Source organism: Mesoplodon mirus, assembly GCF_964341445.2.
Source record: "Mesoplodon mirus genome assembly, chromosome: 5".
Lineage (NCBI taxonomy): Eukaryota > Metazoa > Chordata > Mammalia > Artiodactyla > Ziphiidae > Mesoplodon > Mesoplodon mirus.
The window spans coordinates 52358243-52385875 of NC_138980.1; the positions used below are offsets into that span (position 1 = coordinate 52358243).

The 27633-nt window shown below is 43.8% G+C and overlaps 1 protein-coding gene and 1 pseudogene across 5 annotated transcripts in view; both read right to left on the reverse strand.

Annotated features, from left to right (window-relative positions):
• GRIA1 (glutamate ionotropic receptor AMPA type subunit 1) overlaps positions 1-27633 on the reverse strand; it is a gene marked incomplete at its 5' end in the record, with an annotated part of 316249 nt that overhangs the window by 158305 nt on the left and 130311 nt on the right. The gene's annotated exons all lie outside the window — the stretch shown is intronic.
• Positions 24844-25677, reverse strand: LOC309805482 (N6-Methyl-AMP deaminase-like; annotated as a pseudogene). The gene has a single exon. The product of its transcript is annotated as a N6-Methyl-AMP deaminase-like (transcript).

The following is a 27633-nucleotide window of genomic DNA, read 5'->3' on the forward strand; positions in this document are numbered from 1 at the left end:
TAGATATAAATTGTCCCCATCTCCTCTAAACGACAATTATTTAGGGTTCTGAGACATGTCCAGGGCTTCTCTGTCATTTACTAGATAAAACCTTATTGTTCATTTGTTAAATCAACAAATATTTTTTGAGCACCAGAAACTAATATTGCCAGAAAACTGGGATGCAGGGATGACATAAGACAGGTGTGTCTTCTGCCTTCTCACAGTTTAGAGAAGAGTTCTACGTTTTATTTATTGATTGATTGATTTTTGGCTGCGTTGGGTCTTTGTTGCTGCGTGCGGGCTTTCTCTAGTTGTGGCGAGCGGGAGCTACTCTTTGTTGTAGTGCGTGGGCTTCTCATTGCGGTGGCTTCTTTTGTTGCAGAGCACAGGCTCTAGGCTCACAGACTTCAGTAGTTGTGGCACGTGGGCTCAGTAGTTGTGGCTCACGGGCTTTAGAGCGTAGGCTTAGTAGTTGTGGCACACGGGCTTAGTTGCTCTGTGTCCTGTGGGATCTTCCTGGACCAGGGCTCAAACCCATGTCCCCTGCATTGGCAGGTGGATTCTTAACCACTGCACCACCGGGGAAGTCCAGTAAGTTTTAAATTAAGGGAAAGGAAGGTTATTTTGAGAGAGTAATAGGGGTATAAACATAGAATAAGTAGTCATAACTACCATTATAGCTAGTGTTTACTGAGCACTTACTACAGGCACGCACAGTGCTAAGCACCTGTGTCAATATCCAGGTAGAGGGACCAGTTTATCCAAAGGCAATGAGGTAAGAGAGAGGAAGGAACCTTAGAGAAGCTCCAGAAAAGCCAGTACAACTAGGGTGGGGACTTTGGCACAGAGTTGGGGGGGGCGACCAGATTGCCAAGGGCCTTGCCAGGACTAGAGAAGTTAAGCCCCTGAGTCTTGTGTCCATGTTGCATTTCCTTTGGCTTTGGTTTCACCTCAGCTTCATAGGGCTTCTCTTCACCCTGGCCTTGGAGCCCAGTTGGGACAGGGCAGCAGAGGGAGATGCGGAAGAGGAGGCATCCTCCCCTGCTCAGATTCGTGCATTTATTAAGAAACATGAGTGTTAATTACCAGGCACTGAAAGCCACTGAGATGTGACACGGTATATGAGGCTAAGAATTAGATCAAGACTGAGCTCAGTGGTCCTGGAATTAGACTCACCTTGTGGGCTGACACATGAAACCAGGGACAGCGGAAGGACAAACAGACTGAGAGATTGTAGGTTCTGCTGGAAAACTCTTCAGGTGCCTGACATGGTTCTGGAAAAGTAAACGCAAAGAAGCAAATCTGGGACCATGAACAAGCCCCTTTTTCTCGCTGGGCTGCATTTTCCCCATCTGGACAATGAAGTTTACACTAAATCAGTGTTTCTCGTGTGTGTGTGTGTGTGTGTGTGTGTGTGTGAAATACCTCCAATAAAATGCCTATACTCATTGGAGATGTCTAGTTCTATAGACAGGGAATTTCTCTTTCTTCTATCTATCTACTCACCCACCCTTCCAACAAATGTTTACTGTGCACATGGTGTATGTTAGACAGCAGGGGTGCCAGTGGGATACAACACTGAAAACCTGCCATCATGGAGCTTAGGATCTAGAGAGGGGAGAGGGATGATACACAAATCAGCAAGATTATTTGGGATACTGTGTTACGAAGACAATAACATGGGATGATGTGAGAGTGACTGGAGAGACTGCTTTAGATAAGACGGTGAAGGAGACCCTCTCTGTGGCACTAACATTTAAGCTGAGAAAATGAACCATAAAAAGGACTGGCCAGACAAAGAGCCAGGGAAACAGTTTTAGGCAGAAGGAACAGAAAGTACAAAGGCTCTTAATAAGGTTCAGGAAAAGATTGAGGAGTTTGAGAAATAGAAAGCCAGGGTAGACATAGTGTAGGACAAAGGAGAAAAGCAGTAGAAACGAAGGTGAAGAAAAACAGATCATATAACTCTCTGAGTAAACTTAATGCTCCCCTAAGGTGTATGGTACTTCATGTGTGGCTTGGGTACCTGCAGAATCCTAGAACATCACCTTGGTCTGAGATGGTCAGTACTAGCTGATCTTACCAGACCTTTCAGCTCTAACATCCTATAGCTCAAGGCAATGGAGGAGACACAGTAGAGGGGAAGGCGGTTATGACTGAGTGGAAAATGGGAAAGGGAACATCTTCTGACTCAAGTGTAATGGGGCTGCAAAAATGGACCAGTGAGTTCATCAGGTTCTTGTGTAGATGCTGCTGTTCTTGGATGCTTCTTGGCTTGCTTTAGATTCTGGGCCTTTGCCCACGCTCTTGTTCTAGCCTGCACAGCCTTCCTGACTTCTGCCTTTTTCCTCTCCAAATTCTTACTATTCTTTAAAAGTTCAGCTCAAATGCCACCTCTTCTGTGAACCTCTCATGCCTCCCCATTTCTAACTGTAATCTAAAGATCTCCATCCCTCTCTTAAATGTCCTTAGAAATTTATGCCTCTTACAAATTTTTATCAAGGCCTCATGTTTTATTAGTGTGAGTTCTTTGACTGGGAACAGAAATTAATGCATGCTAACTGAAGACAAAAGAAGAAAGGATGGGGGTACCCTCAGCTCAAAGACTGGACCTTAGAGAGACAGAAATTGCAGGAGCTCGGGGAATCTAGATGTGAGAATTTCATGGACGGTATCTTCAGAGTGTCACTGTTGCCCCAGCCATTTGTGATCACTGCTCCACACAGCTCGAGACTGGCCTTTTTCAGGTTAGGAGTCATCCCTTGGTCAAGGGAAGGCAGGGAAACTAACTAATTATCTTTCTAAGATTACTAAGGAAGTAATCTTACTAAGATGTCAGCCAAAGGAAAATGAATACATTGTGGATAGAGAGAAGATGGATGTCAGGCATATCAAACCAACAGATGTCTACTAAATTTGTATTTTCTAGTATTTTATAATATAAGTCAAAGTCTAAGACCATAAAGGAGCTCTGTAAATGTCACATGCATCTGAACACCAAAGTTAGGTAAGGAGTTACTTCTAATTCAGTTGCTGTTGCCTGTCTCCTATGGGTTAGACACTGTGGAACAGAGTGGTGAATAAGATAGACGATGCCTCTGCCTTCATAAAGCTTATTTTATTCTTTACAATCCCTAGAGGGCATCACACAATGACTACAGAGTATTCCTGGTAAATGAAAGAATGAAAAATGAACGAATGCAGATCATTCACCTATATTAATCAATTGATACTATTCTTGACAATTGACCTAATCTTGCTTCTGTGGCATTTCTTGCATTGGGTGGACTCATTATTCTTCTTTATATTATTAAATGACGTTTTGTGTATTTATATCTTTCATCCACAACTGAGGTGTAAGCTCCCTTGAAAGCAGAGGCCTTTCAACTCTATGGTTTTTCTTGGTTATGTATAATGTGATGTATCCTATATAGAGCTGGGCAGGGAATCAACATAAATGCTTGGTGATATTACTTGTTTCACAGTCTTCTAAATTTAGCTGACCGTCTCACAACCATGAGCTTAGGGGGGTATGCATTATCCCCTGCCCCTTGTCCAAATTCCCCCTGCTTCAGCCCACTGAACTCTGTCACTCCCTGTTATCTTAAGCCAGTAGAGAATGAGAGCCGTGCTCCTAGGCTGGCGTCCAGAACCCAGACAACCTTAATGTATTCCATGCACAACACCCAGTCTCCTTAGCCAGTGCTCCCTGGCAAGAAGGTTTACATCCCATTACATAATTCAATCCTTAGGATGTCTAAAGGATTCAGAACGAGGGCATTTTCACCCTGCATAGCAAACTATGCAACCATGTAGTATTACAGGAAGAGGATCTTTCAGAGATAGTTCATATAATCACACACACACACACACATACATATGTGTGCTGTCCTCCTTGACGTATCACTTAACCCAAGAACCATCATAGGGTCATAGATTGTTAGTGCTAAAAGGTACTGGATCTTGAGGGCCTATTAGCCTAGGGAAAAGCCTCCTAAGAGGCAGCTGTCTGCCCAACTCCACTTTGAAGTCTACAGAATTTACATGTGCTTGGAATATGCAAAACCTGATGTCAAGGGTGTCACTAGCCACAGGTAGAGCCTCCTGGAGACGTCAGCATACTGGAGACCTCTCACTACCTATCTGTTCTGGGTGACTGCGCCTACTTGGGAAAAATACTATTCTTCATCTTATTTATTATTATAGTTCCGTCACCTATTGAGTGTTTACCATAGGCCAAAGCCTGTTCTAAGCACTACCATTTACTCCTCGCAACAATCCTGTATTTGTTTTTCCTATTTCATGCATTGAGGAAGCTAAAGTTCAGGGAGATTAATGAATCTCTCACAAGTCATTCATGTGATAAGTGGCAGAGCCTGGCATATGAATCCAGGTCTGTCCTCCTCCCTGGCCTGTGCCTTGAACCATGCTAACTCTGTCCCCTGAAAGTCTGTCATCACAAACCAGAGCTTTCATTCCCTTGATGATAATAACAGCCAACACTGAGCACTTACTGAGTGCCTAGGATTATGCTATGTGTTTTCCATGAATTGCTCATTTACTACTATTTTAGTAGTATCGAGTAGGGAGACAGTTATTATCCCCATTTTATGGAGAAAAAACTGAGGCCAATTAACTTGCCCAAGGTCACATAGCCACAAAGTAGAAGATTCAGCGTCCAAACACAGGAATTCCAACTTGAGAGCCATTGCTCTGATCCTCTATGCCAGGTGTCAGCAGCTTTTTCTGTAAAGGAACAAGTAGTAAGTATCTTAGGCTTTGAGGGCTCTGCAGTCTCTGCTGCAACTGCTCTATTGCTGTTTTTGTAGCACAAAAGCAACCAAAGACAATCCGTAAATAAGTGAGTGTGAAACTTTATTTACCATGTAAAACTTTATTTACAAAAACAGGCATTGTGCTGGATTTGGCCTGTGGCCAACTCCTACTCTATGCGATTCTGCTACTGGATGGCAAGAGAGATGAAATGCTGACATTTTGAGAGAGGTAATAATTGCTCATAGTGTATTATATGATTTTTAAATCTCTCACATCCATTTTCTCTTGTGAATACCCAGTAAGGTGGGCAGGGCATGACTGATGACCCTTGAGCCCACATACAGATGAGGAACCAGGGATCCTTTAGGTGGGGGATGATGGACACAGGTGTGAACCCATGTCCTTCTTTCCATGTCTTGTGATTCTTCTGCAGTGGCTTTGGTTATTCACACTGCGGGGCGGGCAGGGGAAAGGAACCATGAGAGAGTCAAAGTCAATCACTGACATCCCGATATGACTGAGGCTGCTGCTTGCTGCTTCAAAGCCCTACTGGTTTTGAAGCTCACAGACTGACTCCAGCTGAAGTGTTGACACAAGCACAGTCCTACGCCAAGTAGGTGGTGGGGTTCTGAGTTCCAGGCTCCTCTCCTGTGCACTCGCTGGCTTTGGGCTAGAGGAGGCTGTAACACTGCCTCCTGGCTAAAGGCTTCTCTGATGAGATGGCAAGGGGGACCCGAGCTTTGAGAGGACAGCTGCTTTCAGAGGCTTATTTAAAAAGTGGATATGTACCAGGGGATACACGACATTGTGGCTGCACCCTTTAAAGCCAAGGCTCAGGCACATGTAGGGGCTTAGTCAGGAGTGCTGGGTCAGGGGCTCGGTCTGGGGCTAGGGGGAGGGGCTGGACAAAGTTGGAACTTGGATTTGAGGCTGAGGTCAGGGCTCATTCTAGGGTTGGGTTCTGGGGTCGACGTTAAGGCTGCCGACCAGGGCTGGGGTACATGTTTACTCAGTCTCATTTGGGGGTAGGAGGTGGGGTTCACTGAAAAGTCCAGGTAGGGACTACATCTACCTAGCTCTGCCACTGTGCAGCCTTTGAGATCTAGCAGAGTAACCAACTAGAGCAGAATAGATAAAAGCAAGGACACTAGCCAAAGGGAAGAAGGTTATGGGAGAGATCAGCCTCATAGCTTCCTCTGCCTCTGGCCCAGTCACCAGCCTGTGCCACCTACCCCCCCATCACACAGCATCTTCTGCTGGTTCATGTATGAACTATCCCTGCAAGGAACACCAGGTAAATCATTCAGGAAATGAAGCCAGACTCGTCCTTTGCCGATCTTGATTTCGTTCCCTGGGTGAGTGGGAAAAAATATTTTGTTTCTCATTTGCTATTCTTTTCCTATAAAAATCATGCATATAAATAGGTTTTCCTAAGCCAAGTGGCAAGCCTACAATACACTGCACACCGTGAGCTTGATTAGCGCCTGTCCGTCAAGGCAAAGTTGCATGGAAATCCTCAGATGACTGCCTGAGGGTGCCCTATATCAGTGAAATTCATTTTTCCAGCGAGGGTGTATTCACGGAGGAGGTGAAAGGACAGCACTGAAGGGTGAAATAAAGCTACAAAAACAAGAGGTTCCGGCTCTCAAAACCATACGACACCACCAGAAACCAAACTCTACCCCATCTGATACCTGAATTCACGCATGACCCCTGCCCTTGGCTGATTTTTCGAGGTGAAACCTAACCAAGTGAGAGGTGGATACAGAAGAAAAGCTCAACCTTTTTTTTTTTTTTTTTCTTTTCTTTTCCTGCTCTTCTAATCCAGGTCTCAGAAAAGCACACTGAGAAGAGCGAATTTTAAACAAATGCTCAACCGGTAGCATCTTATTATGAACGTGTACTTGCCTTTCCGTCCTAACAGGGATGTGAAGGTCAGTCAAGAATTTACTAATAAGGGCACTTGGAATTTTAAGGCTGCAAATTTTAAGCCCTTCCTACCTCTCCTGTACCACGTCTGCTCCCAGGCCACGCCCCTGCTGCCTCTGCTTCACACTGGTCTTTCTTTGACCTTTCAGGACAGTCCAAACGTTTTTGCCCTGGGGCTTTTGCACAAGCTGTTCTCCCCTGGAAGGCTCTTCCAACCCTCTTCAAGTGGCTGACTCCTTATTCTTTAGGCCTCCGCTTTAGTGTTCTTTCTTCAGAGAGGCTTTCTCTATACTCTTGCCCTTTTATTCTCTATAGCAGTACTGTGTTTATTTCCATCATAGCTTATCTCTGTCTTTAGTTATCCCCTTTAATGTTTCGTTCATTGGTGTAATTATTTCATTTCCCCCAGTATGGCAGAGATCATGACTATTTAATCTCCTGCTCTAGTCCTAGCCTCTGACACAGGAGAGGCACCAAGACATTTGCTTGGATGGAATGGATGAGTGAATGACTAAACAAGCTGCTAGTTCTCCATATGACCTTAAGAAAGTTATTTCTCCCCTTTGGAGTTCATTTCCTCATTAGTAAAAAAAGGAAGAGTGAGACTCAATTAGCTCTAATGCTCTTCCACCTCTAAAAATACACGTTTCCTTATTTATCATTTTCCAGATGGGAGGGTTGAGGCCTGGAAGCACGCTGTCCAGCCCAGGGACTGGAACTCAGGTCTCCTAGACAACTTCCAACCAAGACTCTTTAGCAAAAGCCCAACTGCCTTCTCTTCAGAGACACCTCCCCCGCAGCCAACTCCCCGGTATTTAGTTCCCTTTGTACCAAAATCTGAATCACTTTTCAAGGTTTCTCAAAACATGGGATGAAATGGCTCCTGCTAAGCAACAGTCCAGGCTCCTTGAATTCTACAAGAAATTCTGAGAATAGAAGCATTTCTTACTGTCCAGAGGTGTTCTCTTTGTATGTCCCCACTCAATTGAGATCCAGGAGTGTGTGTGGGAGGGGAAAGGCTGAGATTCAAACTAATTCTGGGGAAAAGAGTAAGTGAGGAAGGAGAGAGTAAAAGGCACAGGCACAGATACAATGCAGAACTGCTGAGAGCATTTGAAGAAGGCATAAGCATGAAGCTACTGTACTATGTTTTTTGCTTGGGCATAATGCACCCACAGAGCTCCATGTGGGAGAACCTCACTGGCCCCAGTCCACCCCCAGCTTCATTCCTTAATAGTCCACCAAACACTGGAGACTACGACCACACTGCTGTGTGCAGCAAACCATCTCCTTCTAGGTCTCTCTGCCTCTGCACGCATTCCTCACAAATGCCTCTCAGCCCCTGAAAAACTTCTACACATCCTTCAAGACCCCAATCACATGTTGACTCCAGCGGGAAGCCTTCCAACCCTTCCAGAAAAAATTAATTACTTTCTCTGAGTTTCTCCTGTGCTTTCTTTCTTAGTATTATACTTATCTTGATAGTCTATAATTTCACAGTTTCATGACTGTCTTTTTCATCAGACCGTGAACTTCTGTAGGGCAGAGCTGGGTTTATTTTTAAAGTCGCACAGCCTAGCCCTGATCTTGATATAGTAGATGCTCAGTAACTTGTTTGTTGAATACATTTTCTTTTTCTCACCTGTGAAGTGAGGGCAATAATACCTGCCTTACTCTCTTTGAGATTACCCAAGCCCTACATTCACTGTAAAGTGTACACACGTCAGCCATCATCTTATTCAAGTTGCACAACTTAAATATGACATGGACTGGACAGGATATTATTATTCACTTTATCCAGATGAGCTCCCAAGGGTTAAGAGGCTTGCTCTGAGTAACACAGCCAACAACTATCAAACTAGAGAAAGAATACCAACTTGCTTGATTCCTGGGTTTTTTTTCCCCCATCAGATCACAAATGCCTTCCAAAAATTAGCTGTAAGTTTGGTCATGCTGATTGACTGACGAGAGAAAACATGGATATAAGTCCTTCTAAAGATGCCACAAATGTATCTACTTACTTCCACAGCCTACTACCCCTCCCCCGGGCTTAGTGCTGTCAGTCCTTACCACGCATAGAGTCAGCTCTCCATACCTGTGGGTTCCACAACCATAGACCAACCAACCGTGGATTGGAAATATTTGGGAAAAAAATCCAGAAAGCTCCAAAAAGCAAAATTTGAATTTGTTGCATACCGACAACTCTTTACATAGCACTTACATTGTATTTATAACTATTTCACACCATTTGCGTTGTATTAGGTATTATAGGTAATCTAGACGTGATTTAAAGTATACGGGAGGATGCGCATAGGTTATATACAAATACTATGCCATTTTACATAAGGGACTTGAGCATCCATGGATTTCGGTATCCGAGGAGGGTCTTGGAACCAGTCCTCCTCGGATACCAAGGGACGACTATACTTACTGCGTGTTGTCGCTTCCTTTATCACTTTCCTTTATCCCTGCTTCCACCTTGCCCTCTTCCCTTTTCTCACCTTCATCCCCACTCTTCACATAGCAGCCACAATGTTCTTTTAAAAATGGAAATGGGGTCCTGTCATAATCCCCTTGAGCTCCCAGAGGGTCCTCATCATGCTTTCAGTAATGTTTATATTCCCTTGTATGACCTGTAAAGGTCTGCCTTGTCTGAAGCCTGCTGATCTGGACAGTTTCATTCATCCTCTCCGTCTCCCCATCCACTGCTGCAGCTCCTCCAACACACCAAGCTCCCCCACTCCCCATGCTGTGCCCTCTACCTTGAACTCTTCTCTCCCACTTCTGCTTGGTTGTCTTCTTCCCATCTTTCAAGGACCACCCTAAGTAGGTCATTCTCTGTGCTCCGTCACCACATGCAGTTTGTTTCCTTCACAGCACTTTTCTCGAGTCGCAACTGCAGTGAAAACCCTTTTATCTGATGCAGTGGGGACTGTGATTAAACTATTTGAAAAATATGGTTAAAACAAAGAATCATAAAAATGATTCATCGCAGGTATTTTCTTTTAGCTTAAAACACCTAAGTGCACATGTATTTATCAGGCTTTTGTTGTAGTGGGAACTTGACATAAAATAAATGTAAGTGAAGAATTTTTTTGTGTTTTGCACCCGATCTTTAATAGTTGCCTTGCCTACACCTAGCACTACCATGTTTTTAGGGATGCATCTTTGAGCCTTTCAAAGTATTTAACTTAGTTTCCAGAGAAGTAAAACAACTTTTTTTTTGCATTTGTATTTTACCAGTTTACATAATTTCTGGTTGCACTGCAAAAATATGAGTAAAACACAGAAGTATAAATAGGTTTGGAAACAAATGGAATGGATTCCTAGCCACCTCCAACAAAGTTGATGTGAGCAGAAATATATGGGCTGATCAGAGAAGAGGCTACTCGCCAGAAGGTGTGGGGTTTACAGAGATAATGGAGAATGCAGGTCAATCCAAAGAGATGGTTGAATGGAAGTTGGTTACGAGAGACTTCACTGCATCTGATGGATGGTTGGCTTGTTGATTATCTCTCCCTCTTTTAGGCTGTATGTTTGTGAAGGCAGGGCCTCTCTCCCTTTTCCTCAGCTTGCCTACCCAGTACACAGCATAGTCCTTGGCATTCAGAGGTACAATCAATGCCAAGTAAATGAATAAACAAGTGAGGGGACTATTTCACTTCTTGGGTGAAGAATTTTGTTTCCTCAACTGTGAGAGGATTGGCATGGACTATGCCAGCATGGTCATTTTCAGATCCACATTCTGTTACCGCTAACCACATCCAGTAACCATGTCTGTGTTTCAGCTTCTGCTTTTCTCCATACCCTCTACACACACTTTAGAGCGTTAATGTTAGTGACCTCCCTCATACCTGCACACCACCCACCACTACAGCCATGCCAGTACCTAACCCCCCCCCGTTTTTTGGGGGGTTTAGGATAATCCCTTCCCTCAGTGCCTCCCCCCAAAACAAGTAAGGAGGTGGCGAGGCCAGTTCGGGCTGTAGTGCCAGAGCTGCTGGATTTGTTTCTTCGGCATGCTAGGCAACCCGGGGGCAGCTTTGAGCGTGGGGAGGACGGGCCTCTTCCACCCTGAAGATCTGAGTGGAAAGTTTGGACCCGCCTTATTGGAGAAATTGGGCAAGACTTCTGCCCCCACCCCCTCATTGCCTTGGGTTGGCCTTTTCTGGTTTCCATGGTGCTGGGATCCACAGAGCCAAGGTTAGGGGAGAGCCTCAGGAACGAAGCTTTCACGGGCCCTTCAGCCCACAGTGTGGCTCAGTGCAACAGCCGTGGAGTAAGAAACATTGGGTTTCTTTCTTTTTTTCCCCTTCCGTTTATTCCTTTGCCTCTCTCCCTCTCATATCTGAGGAAAGACAGGGACTGATCGAGAACTTGGGGATTCCGGTTACCAGCATAAGAACAGTGTCAACAAATGATGATGGTGATTTCTGATGTTACTAATAGCTGCTTATGTATACTGAGCCCTTTAATGCTAGGAACTAGACTACACATTTTAAAGTAATTAACAGTTCTAAATTTCTGTAACAGTCTGAGAGAGTACACACTTTCATTACTAGTATTATTATTATTTTATAAAAGAAGGACTGAGGCACAGGTAGGTGGAAGTCACAGAACTGATAAAGGCAAAGCTAGAATTCACACTTACGTATGTCTGATCCCACAAGGTGAGGTCTTCCTATTAAGCTAAAGTACCTTGAAGTGTATCTAATCATAACCTTCACTGAATAATTAATGTATTGACTCAGTACATCATATGCGATATAGTATGGGGAAAACAGAAACCAAGGCCCCTGCCTTTAAGAGGGATGTTCTAATATGATGAGGAAGACAGACTCCTGAACCATGGATAAAAACGGGACATGAGAAAATGAACTAAATTCTACAGTAGAAGTACAGCATGTTCTGTATATTCAGAGGAAAGGGCAAATCCTTCTCAAGAGGGAGACCAGGGCACATGGTGACTCCTAGCCTGCATGCCCGTGGAGCCCAGGTGCAGCTTTGGAATCTTCCTCAGCCTGGTTACCACCACCACAGCTGGACCTGTCATGTGAAACTAAAATCAGTTATCTCCTTGGTCTCAGGGGAGCAGGAGAAGGCAAGCCTTAAGGTCTCCTCATTTTTATCACCTCTCTATGATGTCGGTCATCACAAACGTTTCCCACCTGCCTTTTTCTCATTTCTTTGATGTCGACGCAGTTTAAAGTGTTTTTAATCTTCTCACCTCTCTGCCTGTCAGCTGGGCTCTGAGCTTCTAAGGCCCCATGTCAGTACAGGGCGTGTAAGAGGCATCTGAGGATGCTTGTGGGGGCAGAAACTGTGGGTACAACACGGACCTCAGGAGGGCTGCCCCTTCCAGCTTTACCCAAAGCCAGGAGGGAGGGTGAGGGAGGTGAAGGGAGGGAAGGAACTGCATCTTTGACCCCATCAGAGCTCAGGTCTACAGAGCAAAGGCACAGAGGTCAGGGGAAGCCATCCAGGGTGCACAGGCATGTGAGTTCCCACACTTGGGGTCGAATGCACAGACCCACCCCTGTCTGCCTCTCTGCAGAAACTTGACAGGTGTCTTCCTGTCTCTGGCCCTTGTGGTCCTCACTGGTAAAACAGAAGATTTGGCTCTAGTTCCCTGTGATCCCAACATCCCCTGATGATTCTCACAGCAGGGTGATGAACAGGAGACAGCAAAGCCGGGCTGTGGACCAGACAGGACTTTGAGAAGCTGACTCTGATAATGGCTTTTGTGCATTCACTGCTGGATCTGAATGTACCTCAAAGTGTGTACCCTCCGATGTAGAACCTTACTGCATGAAGAAGAAGTGAGAAAACAAACCTCGATAATTTGGTCCATTGTATGGACAAGAACACCAAAACACAAAACCAAAAAAGCAAAACTGTGATTCAGCAGTAGGCAAAGGTGCTGGCTCTGCAAGGGTCTGGGGAGAGGGAAAACGCAGACAGGGTGAAGGCAAATGCAAAGGAATATGTAGGTGCATTTAGTTAATTCTGGAAGTTGTCTGAGTATCCAGCAGTGGCTGGTTAGCCTCAGATGTTGCCCAGATGAGCTACATAATGTCCAGTGCCTTAGGAATCATAACGAGAGTAAAAGCTATCATTCATTGAGTATTTGCTAAACACTTGCATTACTAAACATTTGTCGTAATTAATTTCTTTATTCCCCACAAAAAAGATACTAGTACCCCCTTTTACAGATGAAGATACCAAGGTTCAAGGTCACACAGACACGGCAGATCTGGAAGTCAAAATCAGGTCATTCTGAACTTTAAGTCCGTGCTCCGTGCTTGTTCCATTCTGTCTTCAGCAAAGCAAACATAGACATACCGACTTCCTCTTTTTACTGACTCCCCCCCTTGATGAAGGGAATTTCATTGCGGCCCTTTTCCACTCATTTCACTCCCTCAAGATCCCACTTAAACACCGCTGCTTCTGGGAGAACCCCAGTCAGAATCAATCCATCCGTCTCTGAGCTCCCGGAGCTCTTAGCTTGTACTTCCGTTAGCGCACTTAGCACTTTCTGTTTTGTGTTGGAGTTAATTGTGTCTGATCCTCCCTCCACTCTACACCCAAAGCAAGTTGTTTAGACTTTCATTATTGCACTTAGCGTCTAGCATTAATGCTAGCCAAGCCTGGATTTGTCTCCCGTCTTATACAATGAGCACAGGAGCTGTGTCTTAGGAACATTTCTGTGTGCCCGGCACTTAATAGAGCTTTGGAAACAGATGCTTTCTAAGTGAGGCTGGTCCACGCAGCTGGTTTCTTCATTCTGTCTAATCTATCGACTGTGACCCCTCCCCAGCTCTCGTGTACTTTTCCTTGTGCCCTTGGTTAGGGTCACTGAGCAATGCCAGGCAGGGGTCAGGGACTCCTGTGTGGAGTACCTCTCAGATCACTGAAAAGGTGGGCAATTGCTTTTTCTCATGCCACTCTTGTTCCTCTGGCCCTCTCTCCTCCAGTGGAGACCTGTCCACGTAAGTATCATCAGAGTTCACTTTAGGGAAAGGATTGCTTGTTCTGTTCTCTTACTCTGGAGTTAGTGATTTCCTTCTTCCTGAGGAAGAAAGGCTCTGATCCCTGTGAAAAAATCTTTAGAGATCATTTTTCAAAGGAGGGCGGCTTCAAGGGCCACCTGGGACACTTAGGTCCATACACTTATATTCACTCCCGGCTGGACATCTAGATGGCTGAGAGCACAAGGTTGGACGATGGACAGACTGGATTCAGTTCTCCACTCCATCTCTTGGGCAAGTTAATTAGTAGCTCTGAAACCTCTGCCTCCTCATCTGTATTGTAGAAATAATAACAGTGCCCACCCAACGGGGCTGCTCTGAGAGTTAAATGCATTGAAACTGTTCCTAGCACAGTTCCTGGCTACCACCGTGTCTGTTGCTACAGTTGCTATTGTCACATTGTTGTTGGTGTTTTGTAAACAGCATCATCTGGTCGCTAAGAGAGATAAGAGCAACATGCAGCTGAAAATTTGACCGCTGCCGTTAGTAGGAGATGCAAAATCTCCTACTCACATGTAGCGTCTAGTTGGGAGCCTAAGAATAGCTGTAGTTAAGTTTCTGCTTAAAAATAACTTGCACATTTTTAGGCTTGCAGAATTGAAGGTGCTTTAAAGAGCATGTTTATCAATTGTGCCATTTTCCAGAAAACGGAAGCTCAGAGAGGAGAAATGACATTTCCAGGGTCAATCAGCCATAAAACAGTCATGCTGGGGCTCGAACTCAAGCCTTCTGACGCCAGTCCAGTGTATTTCCCACTGAGCATCCCTTGAACGACTGCCCTTTTCTTAGATTTAGCCATTGTGTACCCCTTCAGCTTTCCCACCAGTTCCTATGATAACCTGGGCACCATCTGAAGATGCTGCTTTGCCCGGTATTGAGAAGATGACAGTAACACATCTTGCTACACAGACATTGCTGAGATGAGTCTATTTCTTTATGCAGATGAGCTTCCACTCCATTCTAACTGTCCCTTAGCATCACTCCTACATAAGCTAATTCTGCTAAAACTAATGTGCTAATGTATATATTAGTCCTGAGGGTTAAGGGCCTAGTCCTTGCATTCAAATGCTGTGATTGAACTCAAATGCTGGTGAGAATTGCACTGGCATTCTGGGCTGAGCTTCAGGAGTACAAAATGTAAGGAAAATCGGCTAGATTTGTCTTTCTCCACATTAAGGGAGCACGGTCAAGGCCTAACGTAGCCGGTAGAGATGAGAAGAAGTGAGGCATTGGGTGGAAACCACCCAAGCTGCAACTCTGGGGAAGAGACCCCAGCCCCGACCCATCAGGTAGCACTTGCTCGTGAAACCCACTGGACAAACACTCTACTGTAAACATGTGCCTAAATATACCTTGCACTTTACCACCTCCAGACTTTTCTTCACACTGCTCCTTCTGCTTTCTTCTATTATTTAAGAGTAAATAGGACTTTGTATCATTTAAACAGTATTTTTTTTTTTTTTGTGGTATGCGGGCCTCTCACTGTTGTGGCCTCTCCCGTTGTGGAGCACAGGCTCCGGACGCGCAGGCTCAGTGGCCATGGCTCACGGGCCCAGCCGCTCCGCAGCATGTGGGATCTTCCTGGACCGGGGCATGAACCCGTGTCCCCTGCATCAGCAGGTGGACTCTCAACCACTGCGCCACCAGGGAAGCCCCTAAACAGTATTTTTATATCCACCATTTTGCTGCATCATCATAACCACCCAATGAGGCCAGTACTTAGCACTGCTATTTCACAGATAAGAAACTGGAAATCAGAGGCATGAAAGGACTTGCCCAGGGCCAAAAAACTCATCTCTGCAGTCAGATCTCCTTCATTCTCCGGTCTCCAGGGTCAGCGGCTTTCCATATGTCAGGGTCAGTAGAGCCACCAGACTGATACTGGACTTGGGCACCAGGTCCCCTGCCTGGGTTTGAACCCTGGCACTTGCCACTTTCTTTGTGGTCTGTTACTCAGGTAATCTCTGCCTTAGTTTCTTCATATATGCAGAATGGGAATAATCCTAGTCTCTCTAAATCTCAAAAGACTGACAGGAATAAATTGGTTATTATGTGCAAAGTGCTTAGCAGTGCCTGGCACAAAAGACCTGCTCAGTATATGTTGCTATAGAAACTAAACTGTGTCCTGTCTGAATTCCCTCCCTGCCAAGGCTCATCTGAAATGCCGTGAAGTGTGATTCTGACTTTTCGTAAATAGATGCAATTTCTGCCTCTTTTAGACCCTGCAATCATTTGTACTTTGCTCATAGCACACAGTGTGTTCTGCCGTGCGCTGGAGAGAACTGTAAACTTGTTTTTCTCGTCTTCCTCTCCCCTCGCCTGTGAGCGCCGGGGTTCAGAGAGAGAGAGCTCCCATAGAAGTACATCCCCTGTAGCCCCTGGTGTGATGCTTGATGCCAAAGAGGAAGAAGTTGGCAAATGCTGGTTACACTGAATTCAGTCGAACCCAGAATTCCAGTTCCCTTGAAGACCTAGAATGTTAGGGCTGGAAAGGCTCCTTAGAGATTAGCCAATCCTGCACTAATGCCAGATAACTGGGCTGCTGAGAGGGGAAAGATACTTGTCCAAAGTCACATAACATATTAGTGGCAGAAGTAGGTATAGAAACCAGATTTTGTTACTACCCGTAGCCCTGGGCTCCACCCAAAGCACCGGGCTGTGTCTCTCTCCATGGAATGGAGGAGAAAATAGCCATGTACTTGAATTAGAGAGGGATGGGACAAGTGACAACACACAGCTAAGCTTTGGCAGCAGAACTGCTCAAAGAGGAGGGATGTATTAGGGATACATATTCAGAAGCCTACTGGGGGTGAAGGATGTGAATAAACTGCACAGGCAATAAGACAGTGTCTCTAAACTGACTTGGTATTTCTCTGCTGCACGAACGTTATCAGGAGCCCTGCAAAGGAGGACCTTCAGAGTTCAGTGTACTCAGTGTTAACCTTTAAAGGGTTCTCTTCCTCTTTTAGAACATGTAATCTTAACTGGAGATCCTCAACCTTGGGCTCCAGGGCACCTTCTTTGTGTTAGGATTTGTACATAGACGATGCTAAGATACAAAGATACACAGTCCCTGTACATCGAGGCCATTTCTTACAGTTCTTCAGGCGATTATCTAATCCGGTAGGGATGAGAAAGTTAAAGTCCTTCTCAGCCTGCACCCCGGAGCCTCTTCTCCACAGACTACTGTCATGTTTGTTCCCCTTGTTGAGGTTTCAGATAATGTTTAAAATGTAACATGAATCAGAGAGTATTCTGCACTGGTCAGCAGGAAAGTGTTTTGACTCCTGGTACTGTCCAATCTTGTCTTCCAAAGTAAGATGAGGTAAGTAAGTCTTACCGTGATAAGTGATAACCTCCCCCATCATCTCTGATGTAAATGTTGGGGGAGGTGGGGAGGAGGAGGACCAGTGAGAAGCTGGTTTCTGATGGCTGTGGGTGGAGGTTTAGGGGAGCTCTATAAGCAGGCATAGCCCTGGGGTGGAGGACTGCTGAGGTTTACACCCCACTGGTTCAGATGATGAAACCCAAGGCTGCCCATAACCACCAAGTGAGCCTCGGAAAATGAGGTGGCATGTTGGTTTGCCAAGTCATGGTTAATGAGAGATGAGTGTTCACAGCACAGGCTTCCTGGGGAGAAATGTCCAGAGGGCAGACAGCTCTGACCTTGGGACTTTGGGGGAGGTCATCTTCTCCTTTTGATCTCTATGTCCAGTGCATGAGTCACTTAAACAATGGTTAATGTCGAGGATAAAAAGTGTTTATAAAAGTTCAGTGTGAAGCTAATACAGGGAGAATTGAAAAGGACTTTTTGCAAAGGACATTCATCCAGCAGTCATTCCCCACTGCGGGCTGGCCTGATGGTGCCCGTCAGAGTCCTTCTGATCATCAGGACCAGTTGTTCTCGTTGTGTTGCCGTTGTTGTCATTTCAATGCATGCAGTGGTTTAACAAATGTACTGTGAAAACAACATTTGATTACCCTTCAGAGAGCTCACCTACCACCCTCCTAATACCGTAAACCATGCGTGAAGAAAACTGGCACTGACTTTACTACCATCTTGGCCTTCAAGAGCCGCCGTCTCAGTCCCTCTGACTGATAGCAACTTCCAAACTACTCCACATATGAGCCATTAGGTATGTTGAATGCATACTTTTTGGGTGGCATTTGTAAATTTAAGTTTCCCCCGGGCATGATAGAACCAACTTGACACATTACTTGTGAACAGTACCATTTCCTGTCATATTAACATCTTTCATGTTGATGGAAATAACAGAAGTAAAACTTGAAAAGTGAATTGGCCTACAAATTGTGAAGCTTAGTAGATTCATTCATAAGATTGTTCTTTATTGTTGTTTGTTTTTCACAGTTACACTTCATCAGCATCTTCACTTTTTAAAGAAGACTTTAGGGACTTCCCTGGCGGTCCAGTGGTTAAGACTCTGTACGTTCACTGCAGGTGGTGCGGGGTCAGTCCCTGGTTGGGGAACTAAGATCCCTCATACTGCACAGTGTGGCCAAAAAATTAAAAAAAAATTTTTTTAATTAAAAAAAATAAAGAAAACTTTATTCCCTTTCTCCCTGAATGCTCCATCAGCTCATAACAGCCTGAGCTGTCACTGACTACCTCCTGGTAATATATAATAGGCCCCCACTGATGCCATAGAGCTATAAGTTCCTTGAGGTCAGAGACAGTCTTCCATGAATTAGAAATAGCTCTGCAGGTCTGTCCCTCTTTGTGCTAAGTCCTAGAGGCAGTACTCTGCAGTGCAGGGACAGCAAGTGCATGACACATACACTCCCCTCTTCTGTACCCAAGGCAGACATCACTAATTGATCATGGCATTCTTTCCAGTTGAGCCCTCAGAGCCCTCATCATCAGCATTCCTGGAAGCCCTTACCAATTTGTCAGGATTGACAGGCTTGATAAAACCTATTTTCCAGCCTAACCTTAATGGTTAAAAGCAAGGGCTTTGGAAATGGACTGACCTGAATTCAAATCCCAACACACCACTTACTCACAGGTTATGTGACCTGGAGTACAGTTGTCCAAGTGCCCTAAATCTCAGTTTTCTCCTAAAATGACCAATTCCTCTCATCCTTTGGAAGCCTAAATTTAGGCATTTCCTCCTCTGAGAAACCTCTGTTTGCATAAGACTGAGTGTAGCTGCCTCATCTAGGCCTCTGAAGACACCCTGAACTTGCACTTCATACTCCATCTCGCTGGAACAGTAATGGGCTCATTTCTTCTGATTTTTCCCCATTGGTGTGTGAGCTCCCTGAGGGCAGTTAGACTCTCACAGTTGTATTTTCAGAGCCCAGCATAGGCCTTGGTACGGTAAACAGCTAAAAACAGGTAACGCCACTAACAAATAAAAATCACTTAAAACAGGGCTAGGGATATGATAAATGCTTTATAAGCATTAGTTGTTTTCATATTTATTGTTCTGTTCTATAACTTCGAGGCTCAGAGAAGAAAGCTTAACCACAGAGCTAACTTTTAGACATGTATGGTTTAATTTTGGATTGCTATCACTCTTTGGCTGCAAGGGTACCAAGGGTATCTATACTTTCTGAATCTTCCAAGAGTTGCATTCCTTGAAACAGGGCCATATTCTTCTTTCTCAGCTCTGTAAAACCTAACATGGGGCCATATACACAAGAGGCCTATTTGAGCATGTTTCGGGCTACACCTGTCGTGTTTGCTAACCCTGGTGTCCCCCAGCCCAACCTTGCCTATACTAGCCCTTTAGGGAACTCTACTAGGTACTCTTCCAGGTTACTGGAACCCTGTCATTCTCTTTCGAGTACCCATAACGAACATATGAGCCCAGGAGGTCTGTCCTGGGATAATCACTTAAGGCAGTGGTTCTCAAACTTGAGCATGTAGTGTATCAGAATTCCCTGGAGAGCTTATTAAAATGCAGACTGCACTGCCCACCCCCAGAATTTCTGATTCAGTAGGTCTGGGGTGGGGCTTGAAAATTTGCATTTCTAACATGTTCATGAATAATGCTCATGCTGCTGGTTCTGGACCATTCTTTAACAATCACTGACTAATGGAATAAAGGAGATAAAAAAAGAATATCTTGCCTAGAGAAGAAACCTTAAGTTCTATATATCAGCTTCCAGACTGGTGATGATCTCCATCTGAATCCTGCAAGCTGTATTTGCAACTGATTCTCACTAAAGTCAAGGAAATATACACATAAGTATCAGCTGTAGGACCTTGCTGAAGGATGAAAAAGCAGAGGTTCTAAATTTTGCTGATGGAGTTTGCAATTTTCCCTCTTTCTCAGTTGACAGACAACTAGTGAAACGACTTGATACTTTAATATCTCACAGTTAATATCATACTTTTGCAGGATACTTTATGTTTTTCCAGAGCGCTCTCATCCATATTATCACATTTGGTTTTATAGTAACTGTTTACAAGCAGAGAGGTAGGCAGGAATTAGCATCTCTTTGAATGACAAGGCAGAGTAAACCAGGATCCCGAATCCTCGACTCTTTGCCAGGTCTGTTTCCGTGACCCTGCATAGCCTATGGTGCAAGTGTAAGTTCTGCCTTTGAACTCCCTTCGTGTACCAAACCCTAGTTTATTTCAGTTTGTTACAGACGTTTTGAGCTCGAAGATACCACAAGGAGATCTACTAATCAGAAGTTTCTTAGGCATTTGGAGATACAGATTCCATGGAGAACCTCAGGAAGGCTTTGGACTCTTTTCTAAAACAATACAGATGTATAAATATATGATACAGTTTACGTATAGTTTCAGGTTGTACAAAGCCCTCTTAAAGTTGAGGGCCACCGTGTTTCATGACTGAGAGGCACCGTTCCCCGTGAATTAACTGTAGCCCTGTCATATCCATCCACAAACCATAGAAAAAGAACAGAGGCCACATAGTCACTGTTGTGGTTGGTTGGCTGGTTGTTTATGTGATTTTTAACAGATGAGCAAACTGAGATTCAAGAACCTGAGTGATTGTTTTTCAGGTACCACAGTCAAATAAAGGCAGAACTAGAGTGGAAACTAGGACTTCCAGAGGCAGTGAGGTATTGTGGAAGAGGACAGGTTTTGGAATCAGGGAACCTTTCCATCTCAGCTTCTACTGGTTACTGGCTGTTAAGACCTACTTAACCTCTCCAAGATTTCATTTCACCATTTTACAAATAGGAATCAGAAAATCAAATAATGTTTAAAAACTGTTTTCTGATAGGGTGCTTTTAGTCTAAGGATTAAGTGAAAGAAAATATGTCAAGTGCTAACACATGTTGTGGCACCCAGTCATCATGAATTCCCGTCTCCCAGGCTGTCTTCTCAGCTCAAGTTCAAGTGTAACAATTGGATAAATTTTCCTATCTCTCAGGACAGGTAGATACTACCTCAGGTTGACCAGAGGCTGTATACCCTCAGGTCCTCTGGATCATATAAACCTATATATGATGTCATTACTTGTGACTGTGCCCAGGTGACCTGACATTCCTCTACGTGCTTGCACCATTGTCCCATGTAGAATCTCAAGGATATTTGTCCCCCATCTAAGCATGGGTGCAAAAATAGAAAAGTCTCACCAAGGGGGAAGAAAGCCCAGACTACCATAGTGTCTAGTTATTCCAACATTTTTCAGTGCTTATTTCAGCTTGTGCAAGATTCATTCTTCCCACTACAAAGGAACAACATTATACTTCCTAATCTATAGCGGGTAATGATTTTCACCCTGATTTTTCATTCTGTATTTGCATCGAATTCACATTTAAAGTGCAGCAGAATTTATAGGTCACTTCACTGTATACATTTCCTTGTGTCTTATAATACATTAAAAAACAAGATCGTTGTTTTAGCTTATTACTAAACCCTAGAATGCCAGGAATGGAAGGACCTATAGAGGCTTTATCTAACTCCCTTATATGACAGGCAAGGAGTGGATGCTCTGGGGTGGGGGAATGTTGTCCTCAATCGCACAGTAAGGGTGTCAGCCGCAGAAACTACACTTGAACTTACGTTTCCTGACTCCAAATTCTGCATTCTCACCATGTTTTTCCTGGTTTCTTGACTCTCCATTCAGCATTCTCACCATGTTTTTCCCGACCTGCCACAGATTTTAAGATGCTCGAAAGAGCAAGCAGTTGTATAGCATTTTCCTACTCTTAATTTCCTCCTACTCTCATTTTTTTCCCTAAAAAACGTTTGGTGGACAGTGGGATGAAAATACACATTCCTTTCTCCATTTTAAATAAATGACTGGCCCTGGGTCTGCCTGCTGCTATCATAAGGGTCCCATTATGCTCACTCTCACCCATACCTTCCATAGGATGAGGGCAGCAAATCATCTTACTCCCCAGTACCACGAGCTACGCCACTGCCTGATTGCCTCTCCTGTCTCTCAGCAGACACAGAGCCTACCTTCTTGGACTTCTTGAAGTTCCTTTATAGAGGAGCTCTTTCCCCAGGAAAAATGCCCTAAATCACTCTTTAGAAGACTCCTCAACGCTAAATGACTGGCATGATGGAATACAATATCCAAAGCATTCCAATGACTGAAGTACAAGGATGAGTTTGGGGGTTCCTGATCTATCTCAAGACTCCATTCTCATTTTGTCTAATGACCTATAGGTACCATGGCCCCATCCCCATGGAATCTTGGGGAAAATATGCATCTTTAATGAGATATTTCCTTTCATTAAATAAGTTACCAGTAAAGAGAGAAAACAGTTTATACCAAACTGGATTTCTGACCATAGTCCTATCAAGCTATTAAAACCTGCCCCTGGCCTGAGTGAGGTCATGGCTGTGTGCTATCTAAGTCTGCACAGAGAGACAGCTGCATGAACTTTATGAGGTCATTATTCTGAAATTCCTCCATCATTAGCACTGTCAGGAAATGGCATCTTTGAGAAAGCAGTAAACAAATTTATCTTATAAGTAGCTAAATAATTTTATGTATTTTCAAGAGAAAAACCTCCTAATAGGTTCTATGCATGTCCCAACATTTGTAAAAAGAGCTTAATATACACAGCTTCAGCTTGGCCAATGTGGTAGTGTTGCAGATGGTAAATATTTTCAGAGCAAGGTTCTATTTTTTATAATTTTTTGTATTCTGAATTTCCTGGAATGGAACCTGGTACATAGTAGACATATGGTAACTCGTTGTTGATTAATAATTGTGACCACTGGTGTATATGATAACTCCTGTAAGGACTCCTAAGGTCGTAGGGTGTTTTATTTGTTTTGGTTCCCAGACAGTTTCATACTTGGTGAGACTGTAGTCTCTACTGGACCTTCCCGTCGTGTCAGCTGTCACTCCTCCCTCTGTCAGCAGCCAGTGCCCACTCCTCCAGTCTACCCTCACCTGCTGTTTTTCTTATCTGACATCTGTTGTTAACAAGCTCAATAACCAAGCCTGTTAAATCACTCAACTGACATTTATACAGTTTTACAATCAACATGCATTTCCCTGCAGGGTGTAAGAATAATGATAATTCTTTCATCTGCATTTGTGTACCAGAAGTTTTCCAAAATTTTAAGGTTGCTTAAAGTCTGAAAGCTGGTTAAATGAGGACGTACATAGGTTAAAATGCAAACTACCCCCACAGGTTATAATATGCTTAACTAGAAAGTTTATACTCTTGATTCCATCTAGCAAACCCTGCATCCTAGCCTCACAGAGATTTCTAGTCCATCCCCTTCTGCTCTTGCCAAAGTGACACAATTAAGCCAAATTTCAAACCAAACAGGTCATCTCTGGGTAAAAAACCAATACACAAGAAATCAAATAATCCTGTGTTATCCCCCAGTTATTACTACATCCAACCTGCACATAAGCCCAGACTCTTTTGATAATCATAATAGGATGTGGGCATTTAAGTTGAAGGATCAGTTTGAAAAAAAAAATCACAGTGGCCAAAAACATAGGGTGCATGTGAGGGTTTTGGGGGGTGGGGGGAAGAGAGCGGTAGGTAAGTAGTACTGTCAGCCCTTTAGGGTGGTAGGAGCATCACAAGGACTTAAGGGGAAGAAGACAGAAGGGAGGGTAAACTCAAATAATAGATGTAAAGAGAAGGATAAGCAGTTTTAATGGGCCATGGAGACCTACTGTAGTATGAGATGAGATGAATGAACTACTCTGGAGTATACTTTAGTTGGCTACTTCTATAAGGTCTTATGGACTGAAAGTAGGTATTTCAATGAAGATCAATGGCAAGAGACCAACTAAGGGATCACCTATACCAGCACACCCTCTCTCCCTAATCCCAGTCACAAGGACCAAATCACACCTTTTCACATTTCTACTTGGGCAACCTTAGGAAAAGACGAGATGGCTAGACATAGAGCCCAAACTGGTATCATACTTCTAGATGAAAAGATGTCTAATGACACACCACTCTTCTCCAGAAAGAATAAGAGACAGCGGCCCACATTTCCAGGGAATCATTTCCTGGGAACAAAATGGCAGCCACCGTACAGAGCTTCGCCTATATGTTTAGTGGAAAAGACACACACATTGGATCCAGGCACATACGCTGGACTCTTCATTTTGACATTTAGCTCTTAAAAACAGGAATGGAGCATGGTTTCACCAGCTCTCTAATTTTCTGAGCATTTCATACCTTGGTTCAGAGGAATCTCTCTCTCAGCATGAAATATCTATAGCCTTTTTTGCCAATGCCGTGAATTGTCTTTATACCCTAGGGCAGGATGTTTCTTCATATCTCTGTACTTTTCCTCAGAAGTGCACTTCTGCATAAAATGCCTTACTCTCCCAACTTTGCCTAATAATAATAATACTGGAGGACAGGTAGCAGCAGTAGCAACAGCAGTGGCCGTGACAAACATCTGAATACTTTTTAAGAACAGAACACTCAGCTGAGTTTCTAATGTATTGCTTCATTTTGACCTCCCAACAGTCTGATTTTTGTCATCTCAATGGTATAGATGAGAAAATTGGGGCTCAGAGAGAATAACTTTCCTGGGTTCACATAGTCCAAACGTCCAGACAGGAGTCTTAATGACCACATTGCCCCCCAATCCAACTTTAGGACATCTTCTTCTAAATGATATTTGTATTTTTAGAGCAGTACTTCTCTCCATATGGATTGCAACCTTGGGGGTGGGGGAAGAAGGAACAGAGGGTTGTCTGCAGGACCTGAAGCCTTACCCAGTGGTATCTGATGGTGTCTCACAAAGTCCACCAGATCCAGGGATCCTCCCTCAGGGGATCTGAGAAACGGCTCATGCCTGATTCTATCAGGATGCATCTCCAGGGGTACTTAGGTTTCTTTATTTTATTTTATTTTATTTATTTAATTTTTTTTTGCTTTGGAATCTCTTATATAAGATGTAATGGCAACTTCAGATTTGCTTTCTCAGCTTCTAAAAGAGGTTCTAAGAAGTCTTGCTTGTCCTACGGTAGGGTCTCCACCAAGGTCTAGTCCAAGAACTGCATCCTCAGTAGAAAGGAAGAACTCTTCAGCAAGCTTAACAGTCTCCTTGGCTACTGAAGGGCCACCTCTTCTGTTGATTGCTATCAAATACCTAACATCAATGTCTGCATTTTCTTTTTCAAACTGTTTTATACTCTCAAGTACAGATTCCACATAAGTCTTTTTAGTCATTCCTTATAGCATTTTCTCTTCTGGGTATGCTCCTTAGTTTAAGGCGCTTGACACCATCATCTGTGAATTCTTTAATAACATCTTTTGTAGCCATGAAAATATCTTCAGGGCTAGTAGTAAACTGATGAATAATTTGAAACATCTGGAAGCATTCTTCTAAAGTTCTTTTCTTTCTCTTGTTAATCATAGTCATCTGATCATGGGTTTTAAGACCTGGCTTCTTGGCTCTTAATTTCTTCACGGCTTTGGAACTAATGGATCCATCCAAGTGGACATGAAGTTCCATTTTAGGTAATTCCAAGTAAAAGGTTGTCTTCTAGGGCCGTTGTTCTTCTTCTGATTCCATCATGATTTAGCAGAATGGGTCTTTCTTCAAACACTTTTATTCTTGGTGTACACAATACAGTGTATTTCAGTCAGTAAGTTTTGTGGTCTTGAATCCTTCAGATTGCTTGTGCTCATTTTGATAAGATTAAGTGTATATGCAGCTCTGGGCTCAGCTTCACCACCATGGTAGACTTCCGCCTTGAGTCTCTCCTGGTCTTGGCCCTTGCAGCCCTGAGCATAGGGCAGGGACAGTAATGAGCACCAGTGACAGTCGTGCCCTCAGCAAGAGTTCCCTGTCTGCGAGCAGGTACACGTAGGACCCCTCCGCCATGTTGACATTTCCGGGATCACGTTGTACACCACTCATCCCCCGAGGCCATTATGTCCACACATGTGCAGTGTAGCACTGAGTGAGCATCTTACCCAACTTTTCAGCAGTTCTTTGTCTTGGAGCTTCAGTTAATGCCCCCAAATATACTCCTTCTTTTGAATTCTGCTATATATTAGTTGGATACATATATGGCACTTTCTACCTAAAATTAATTTATTCTGTAAATATTTATGAAATGACACACTGTATGTCAGGCACTGTACTGGACCTGGAAGGATAAAATATTATCCTGGAAGAACTTGAAGACTGGTAGGTGGGAAACACAAATGATTAGAACGTGGGATGAGAAGTATTATGATGAGGGGTCATGAAGAAGGGGATAACTAACCCAACTGTATAGTGTTTGAGAAGCCTTCCAGGAAGAAGTGTCACTGAATCTGGGATTTACAGAACAAATAGGATTGTGGCAGGTGAAGAATGGAAATTTATTTCGGACCCGGGTCGGCAGCATATGTAGACCTGGAGAGGCTGAGTGGTGTTACTTGCAGTGCTCCCTCCGTCCCCGCCCCCACCCTCTAATACTGCAGACTCTTGTAGTACCACATGCCTCTCCCCCATAGATGATCTTGAAATAATGGGATGATGAGCACATTTGGCATCGTTGATGCCAGAGTCAGACAGACCTGAGTTTAAATCCTGGCTCCACCAGTTCCTGACTTTTTGACTGTGGTCAAGGAAATAGCGTCTCTAAACCTCCGTTGCTACGTCTGCAAGTGGAGACTAGTAGTGGTACCATCATCTTAAAGGATGTTACAAGTATGAAAATGACCTAATAATATATAAAAGGACATAGCACAGCACCTAGACAAAGCAAATCCCCAAGATGGTGGCTTTTATTGATAGTGGTAGTTGTTACCAGGTCCACCTAGACTAGGACCTCTCCATGAAAAGGAATCTGACTTGTTTTTCTTTGTGTTCTCCATTGCACCTTGAGCTGCGTAGACTTGATGACAGATCCTTAGTTAGTACCTGCTGATGGATTTGTTGATGTGCATTTTCCATTAATTCGTTAAACAAATATTTATGGAGTACTTACTACGTGCCAGGCACTGTTTCACAAGCTGTGGATACAGCAGCAAACAAGGCACCCTCCTGGAGCTTTCATCCTAGAATTCTGACCAGCACTTTCATAAAATTGACGGTTGCTTATACTTTAGAATCAGGTTTGGAAAGTATCATCCAAAGCGTGAGAATTACCTAAATTGTTAGTGATAATAACTGTAAATCCACTTGATGTTTCTGGAGAACCTGATTTCTTATCTTAAGTCCTCTTCAATGGTTCAGTATTTTTCCACCTGCCAGTAGGTCCTGCCTGAATCTAAAAGGATGATTTCCACTTCACTCCACAATCTACATCACAGGGTCCATCCCATAGTCCTTATCAGCAACAGACCAATTTGTTAATTTGCTTCTCTTTCTTGTTACTGCATTCTGCTGGTACCTGAGAGGCTCTCTGTTTGCATAGAAAGAGGAGTGGATTGTCAATCAAGCAATTTAAGTTTTAACCTCAGTTTTGCCGCTATTAATTTGGATAGATTTTTCATTTATTCCTTCAGTGAATATTAATGGAGCACTTCATAGAGA